Genomic DNA, 8,501 nt, shown 5'->3' on the forward strand with positions numbered 1-8,501 from the left:
GGTAGAAGTGACAAACCTTGGTGATGTATTTGGTTTGGGATGAAGGGAGGGAGAAATATAGTCTAACTTCCAGGTTTCTGGCTTGGAGGACCAGGTGGAGGCTGATGCACATCACTTATACAGTGATCTGGAAACAGATTTGGCGTGGGGAGAGAAGGAGAAGGTGTTGGTTAAACTTGGGATTCACTGATTTGAGTTGGCTGATTAGGTAGAACTGGAACAAAGACTGCTAGCTGTCATCAGCATATGGGTAATAGTTGAAGCCAGGAATTTAAATAAAGTCATCCATGGAGAACTCATAGAACATCAAGCATTGAGACCCAAGGGTGGAACCCTATATAATATTAAAACTAATGAGGGGCAGGAAAATGAGGACCCTGGGGAAGAGTGGCCTGAAAGGAAGGAGGAAAACCAGGAGAGAGTAGTACCAAGACAATTCTCTTGGTTGAAAATAGCATGTACAAAAGAGGGGGCAATTGAGGAGTCCTAATACTACTTACATGAACTTAATTCTATATCTAATTTCTTTAAAATTACTTTCCTAAACTTTCCTGTACTTACTCATTAAAATACTTCTGATCTCAAATCCTGTGAGATTCCTCCCACATCAAACTCTGGATTCATGGGAAGGTGAAATTATGCATTCATAGGAGGAAATACCATAAGCCCCAGGTAGAAAACACCTTAACACACAGCATTCTGCTTAAGATACCCAGAAGTATTTTCCTTCATTGATATGCAATTATTCTTGCACGTTTATAACCTTTTCTTAAGTTCATACTCTACTACTGTGTTGGGTGTAGACAGAGTAAGAGAGAGGGAGAAAATCTCTCACACATGAAGAGAGAAGAAAATGATGAAATGCAAAGTTGGGAATAATTTTCTTTTGAAACCTGCAGCACCTGCTACATTTCTTGGAACTTAAAATGGCCTCTGTTGCTTTAGCTACTGCTCTAACCATCTGCTGAGCTGCAGAGAGGTGGTCTGCAGCAGCTGAAAACCACTACAAATTCTGCAAGTCAGGCTTGTTGGCACAGTAAGGAAGCCAGGGATGTATTGATGCCAAGTGCAGGTCCTGTTTCTTTCCCTTTGCTGCCATGAAAAAAATTAACCAAGGCCTTAAGAGCTGCCATCGACATAAACATGATTTAATGTCTCTTTAGCATTTTCAGAACCACAACATTAGCAGAAGCCTTGGAGATGTGTAAGAGTGGAATATCGAAAGTAGTTCTCTGGCAAACCATTTTAAAAGCATATGTTGTGAGCATACTTCAGTACAGCTGCCTATTAGGTGACAGTACTTCAAACACATAGAACATGAAGGAAACGTACCTTCTGTTTTGTTTATAGGATGGCAACTGATATCTGTCTCTGTTAAGTGTGGGAACAGATTTCCTGCTCTCTCTTCCATTTTCCATGCTTCTCTCAAGCATGGCGAAGAAAGCCCTGGTTAAAATAGGAGAGCTGTCAGTATGACTCTATAAGTGCAATAATCTATGTAATTATTTATTTACATAACCATCTCTTTGATTATACAGGGAACTTGTTAAGAGCTGGGACCAGATCTTTTTTGGGTTTAAGTCCTAGCATTTCTTACTAGTTTGTGAATTTGGGCAAGAGACTTAACTGCTTGGAGCCTCAGTATCCTCATGTGTGTCTCACTGGTTCTGTGATGCTGAATGATGCTACCATTTTCAAAAGTACCTAATTAGATGCCTGAAACATACTAGATGCTCAATAAATGTCTATTGAATAAAAGAGTTATGTCACTGTTGCAAAAGATGGTCTTTGAATTCTAAAAAGTATATAATTATTTTTAAATATTCTGCAGTTACAGGCAAACAATTCCAATTCATTTATAGTCTTAATTGAAGCTCTTCTTTTAGTGTGAATGCAAAGATTTGCATTACATGTTTGCGTTGTAGTTTTATGAACACTCTTCCTTCATCTGTGAAGCAAGTCTGTGGCTAAAATATGAAGGGGTATGCTGGACTGCTGGCTTTATGTGGTCAGTCAGAGAATTCAGAGGAATCTTACCTTAACAATCCTTTAAAGAACTGGAGAGTTTAGACATGATCCCTGTTTTTAGATCCTAGCCCATATTCCCTTTCCTCTGTTCTGTCAAAATGTAATTTTGTTTTAAGACACTTCTTACAACTACCTGTTTTTTTGAAAGCTGACTTAAAAACTAATTCATATTGGTTAAATGGCTAAAAATGACTTAAAGCAGTGCTTTTAAAACTGTGTTCTGTGACTTCCTAGGGATTTTTCAGGGAAGCCTGAGGCTCAGGGTACTTCATCCCCAACACCAGCCTTATTCAGAAAAGTTCTACCTTTTATAAAATAAGTTTTATATATATATATATATATATATATATATATGTATATATATTTACTTAAAGAATAGGTTTTACTGTTTTAAAATAGGTTAAGATTTATCTTTAAAAAAGATTTAAGATTACTGACTGGGCTATCTCCTTTCAGCTCATAGACTTTTGTCATGAGACTCAATAATTTAACTGGAAGAATTCCTTAATCTTAGTGATAGGAAATGACAGTCACTACAGATCACCATGCAGTCACCAAACAAATGAAGCAGATTTACTTCATCTCTCTCTGTAACAGAGTTACTAAATTGGTGGTAAAGTATTTGATGTGGAATATTTGTACTTCAGTAATTCATTTAGCAAATCATATCATGTATTCTTGTGGAATAGAAGTATGAATAGAATATCCTTACAATTAAGTGAACTAATAATTGACAGAATATTAACCAAATGACCTGATTTATAGATAAACATCCATCTGGAGAGAAATTTCTGTTGATAACCTCCAGGCTGTGTGGTATAGTCTTGTCGTATTCACTCATTTCAGAGTTAGTGACTCAGATGAAACTATAGAGGGAAGTCTCATCAAATTTGCAGATGACAGAGCTGGGAGGGATAAAGAATGTGTTGGATGGCAGAATTAGGATCACAAAAGATCTTGACAGGTTGAAACAATTTGAGCTGAAAAAAATGATGAAATTTAACAGGGGTAAATGTGAGGTCCTGTTCTTGGGTCAGAAACCAGAAATACAGTTGCACTTGCAGAGGATGGAGAAGTTGCAGGCTTCTGAGTAGAATGTGTGAAAATGCTTAGAGGTATTAGATGACAGTCATATTTCTAGAAATCAACAAGTGATGAGGATGTCCTCAAAGCTAATGTAGGCTTAGGGGATGCATCAATTGAATAAATAGAATGTAGGACAAACTTTTAAGAATGTTTAGATTTTTGCAGTGATAATGTATTGAGAGGTATTTAGACAGACTGAAACACATTCAAAAGAGACTGAATATAAAGAGACTTTAAACTCTTGCATGAAGAAAGTTCAGACCCTGAACTTCAGGAATAGATTCCATATGGCCTAGGGAGAAGAATAGGATGTACCAAAGGCATCATCTAAAAATATTTAAATCATCATTTAGAAATTTTTGGTGTAAACAGAGGGGGAGAAGTCAGATGGATGAGAAGTCTCAGAAAGACAGCATTTCAAAATAAGGAAGAACTTTTTCACAATAAAAACTGTCCAAATAGGATGCAGCCTCCACAAGATAATTTGTTCCTCTCAATCAAAGTGCTAGATTAGACTGGATGAACACTGACAAAGATGTAGAGTGAATACGTTTGTAAAGATGGCTTAATGAGTTAACTTGTAAAATCTCTTCCAACCTGATATTTTATAAGAATTTAAGACACAGTAACAAGCCTGTGGGATGATGTTTTTAGGCACAATGGCTTTTCTCTCACCTTTCACCTTGGATGCAACTTCATGGCTGTCTTTTTCCTGTATTAACCAAAAACATACTTAGATTTTAAAATTTAGGATATTATAAAAAATTACCTTACCTTTTTACTCAAAATTTTAAGATTCCACAATAGGAAAACATGATTGAAATAATTCTTTCCAGACTCTAGACAAAGCCAAGTGCTTTAGAAGGCAAGTAGTCATAAAATTTGAAAGCATCCCTTCATTAAGAAGTCTGAGTCATTAAATCAAATAAAGAAACAAAAAAACATAGTGTTGCCTTTTATAAACGTTTCATTTTACAGACTCAATTTTGAATAAAAGGTATTGAAAAGAAAGGTTTCTTCATTTGTTTCTAGGTAAGAGAGATCCTGATCTCTTTCTAGTTTTGCTTTCAATCTGCCAAGCCATGTGAACCCTTTAGCTGTAGTTTAGGCCTTTAATTAGGTAGCCTAGCAAAATGCAGTCTCCTGACAAAGGCAAGTAATGATTGCTAGATATGCCAGTCAGGGCTCTTGATTGCAAATAATAGAAAATAGATTCATTTAAACACCTTTGTTGATTCAGTAGGTCTAGAGTGGGACCCAATAGTTTAGATTCCTAAGTTCCCAGGGGATGCTGATGCTGTGGTTGTGGACCACACATTAAAAGATATCAAATATTTTCAGAATTGCTGGGAGTTCTGGAGGAACAGACTTGAGGCTAAACTTTTACGAACAATGTTCTATACTCAACTGGGCTTGGTGAGGAAACCTTTGACTATACTGTGGGCACTGTGAAGCAGTGTATTCTAGGAATTAGATCTTTCTGCAACTACTGGTGATACCAGTGATGATTCCAGTTTTGCATCAGGAATTCAACTTGCATCTCGTGATCCTCCAAAATCCAGATGCCTCTGATGCTACCCACACCATGCTCATGTATTAATGAAAAGTCATCCATGGATGACCTTATGGTTGGTGCCTAGATCACATGTGTTTATGTGGCTATGAGGGAGTCTGGGGATTTTAGTACTTTCTCCTACCTTAGGGAAGCAAGAGTCACATTTGTAGAAACAAATGTATTAATATTAGAAAATTCTACTAAATTAACCCCACTAGTGCATTTTAAAGCTTAGTTTAATTTATTGACTTTCAGCTTTCTACTTTTATGAGACATCTGAACTCAGGGAGAACAAATCTCTTCTGGAAACTGCCATGCGTGATACTGTGAGAAGAAAGACAGTGAAGCTATATATTGATAAGTTCTTCTGATGTGACCCCTTTGAAATTCCACGAAAGCGTTTATAGTTAGAAATGCTTCTGCTTACTAGGGACTGTGCTAGGTGCTGAGAAAGAAAGAATGAGACCTGAATTGAGAGTTGAAGAGTTTGCAGTTTGGTAAGGGAAATAGTCATTAAATAGAATATTTCAATTTAGACAGTTAGTTTTAGTTACACAAGATTAGATTCCAGAGAAAATATGGTTTACATAAGTTCATTTGTTCATCCCTTCCTCTTTTGTTCTCTTCTCTTGTGATTTGCTGACTAACTTTAGTGTTGTGTTTGGAGTCCTTTTTCTTTTTTGTGTATCTATTGTAGATTTTAGGTTTGTGGTTACCATGAGGTTTTGATATAGCAGTCTATATATAAACAAGATTGTTTTAAATTGCTGGTCTTTTCATTTCAAATGCATTTCCCATATCCTGCATTTGTATTCTCCTCTTCTTACAATTGCTGATTTTGATACCATATTTGTGTGTGGATGATTTCCTACCTTTACTGTATGTTTGCCTTTACTGGTGAGCTTTTCCATTCATAGTTTTCTTGTTTCTAGTTGTGGCCTTTTCTTTTCTGCCTAGATAAGTTCCTCTAGCATTTGTTGCAAAGCTAGTCTGGTGGTGCTGAATTCTCTTAGTTTTTTCTTGTCTGTAAAACTTTTGACTTCTCTGTTGAATCTGAATGAGAGCCTTGCTGGATACAGTATTCTTGGTTGAAGATTCTTCCCTTTCATCACTTTAAATATATTGTGCCACTCTCTTCTGGCCTGTAGAGTTTCTGCTGAGAAATCAGCTGATAACCTTATGGAAATTCCCTTGTATGTTATTTGTTGCTTTTCCCTTGTTGGCTTTTCATATTTTTTCTTTGTCTTTAATTTTAGTCAGTTTGGTTACTATGTGTCTTGGCGTGTTCCTCCTTGGGTTTATCCTGCCTGGGACTCTCTATGCTTTCTGGACTCGGGTGACCATTTCCTTTCCTCATGTTAGGGAAGTTTTCAGCTATTATCTCCTCAAATATTTTCTCAGGTCCTTTCTTTCTCTCTTCTCCTTCTGGGACCCGTATGATGTGAATGTTGGTACATTTAATATCCCAGAGGTCTCTTAGGGTGTACTCATTTCTTTTCATTCTTTTTTCTTTATTCTGTTCTGCTGTAGTGATTTCCACCATTCTGTCTTCCAACTCACTTTTCCATTCTTCTGCCTCATTTATTCTGCTATTGATTCCATTTCAGTTATTATATTGTTCATCTCTGTTTGTTTGTTCTTTAGCTCTTCTAGGTCTTTGTTAAACATTTCTTGTATCTTCTCGATCTGTACCTTCATTCTTTTTCCAAGATCTTGGATCGTCTTTACTGTCATTACTCTGAATTCTTTTTCATGTAGATTGCCTATCTCCACTTCACTTAGTTGTTCTTCTGGGGTTTTATCTTGTTCCTTCATCTGGGACATATTCCCCTGCTGTCTCATTTTGTCTAACTTTCTGTGATTGCGATTTCTGTTCCACAGGCTGCAAGATTGTAGTTCTTCTTGCTTCTGCTGTCTGCACTGTAGTGGACGAGGCTATCTGATAGGCTTGTGCAGGCTTCCTGGTGGGAGGAACTGGTTCCTGCCCAGTGGTGGGTGGAGCTGAATCTTGTCCCTCTCGTGGGCAGGGCCGTGTCAGGGGGTGTGTTTAGTGGGAAGCTGTGTGCTCAGGAAGACTTTAAGCAGCCTCTCTGCTCATGGGTGGGGCTGTGTTCCTGCCCTGTTGGTTGTTTGGCCTGAGGCATCCCAGCACTGGAGCCTATAGGCTGTTGGGTTTGGTGAAGTTTTGGTGAGAAAATGGTAACCTCCAGAAGGGCTCCTGCCAATGAGTACTCTCCAGAACTACTGCCACCAGTGTCCCTGCAGTGAGCCACAGCTATCCCCTACCTCTGCAGGAGACCCTCCAATACTATCAAGTGGGTCTAGCTGAGGCTCTGATGAGGTCACTGCTTTTTTCCCTGGGTCCTGCTGTTCACAAGATCTTGTATGCACCCTCCAAGAATTGAGTTTCTGTTTCCCCCAGTCCTGTGGAATTCCTATGATCAAACCCTGCTGGCCTTCAAAGCCAGATTCTCTGGGGGCTCCTCCTCCCATTGCCAAACCCCCAGGCTGGGGAACCTGATGTGGAGCTCAGAACTTTCACTCATGTAGGAGAATTTCTGTGGTATAATTATTTTCCAGTTTGTGGGTCGCCTACCCAGGGGGTATGGGATTTGATTTTATTGCAATTGCACCCCTCTTACTGTCTTGTTGTGGCTTCTTCTTTGTCTTTGGATGTAAGATATTCTTTTTTTTGGCAGGTTCCAGCATTTTTTTTTTTTCTGTCAATGGTTGTTCAGTAGTTAGTTGTTATTTTGGTGTTTTTATGAGAAGAGGTGAGCTCATGCCCTTCTCCGCCATCTAGTCTTTGTCTCTCTGGATGGACATTCTTTATTTGATTGATTCCAAAAGAGGTACAGCCATGGATAGTTCCTTTTTTTCCTTTTCCTTTGTGCTTCACCTAGTTTCACTTGCTCTAGTGCAGAGGCCTTGCATCTGGCCCAGAGTTCCCAGTGCAAAGTGGCTATACCTGACACTTCAGCTTGGTGGGCCATATGCCAGAGTGCTGCACACACACTCATAAGTTCATTTGTTCAAAATGACTTATATATATATATCTACAGTTACATGAGAACTGTAAATATTTTTTATCAGAATTTCATTTTATTTTAACAGAAACGTAAACAGAAATATAAAAGTGAGATAAACCAAAGATTTTCTTCCCCATAAAACAAGAAGAAAACTTCTTCTTTTACAATGGCACTGGAGAAAAATGAGGAAATAAAATCTTACAAACTTAAGGACTGGAGGCAAAACCATGGGAAAATTTAGGATAACAGAATAATGGGAACATTGTAGTCATTTTCCTGCAATGTCCTTACCTCTTCACACTCCTTCCATTCCTGGCTCTTTCTTTTCTACCTAACCTCCATCCATGGTGTGCCTCAGGCCTGGGTTCCTATCCCCTACTCTACTCTGTTCTTAGGAGACTCATCTGTTCCTGTATGTAAATGTTGATTGGATTGACCTCAACTCTTTTTGTTTCTTTTTTATCCTGTAAAACTGTAAATATAGATGTTTGTATTTCACTTTTCACTATAAATAAATACATAACAGAATAATGCTTCAAATGCAGTGCACAGGCCACAGATCAGAACACTATCCAAAGGCCACATTGAGAGTACTGTCATTTATAACATGGGGATAATGAATCAAGTTAGCATTATTTTCTTTTGTTGTATCCCTTTTCTCACATTATTGAGTCCTTGTAACCTGAACATTTGTCAAGTAGAGGAGCATCTTTATAATGTTCAGCATTAATGACAATGATTTGACTGATACTAAGGGAACAGACAGAAGAGTCTTATAGTTTAGTCTGCAGAGTAGAGGTACT

Source organism: Globicephala melas, chromosome 6, assembly GCF_963455315.2.
Source record: "Globicephala melas chromosome 6, mGloMel1.2, whole genome shotgun sequence".
NCBI lineage: Eukaryota > Metazoa > Chordata > Mammalia > Artiodactyla > Delphinidae > Globicephala > Globicephala melas.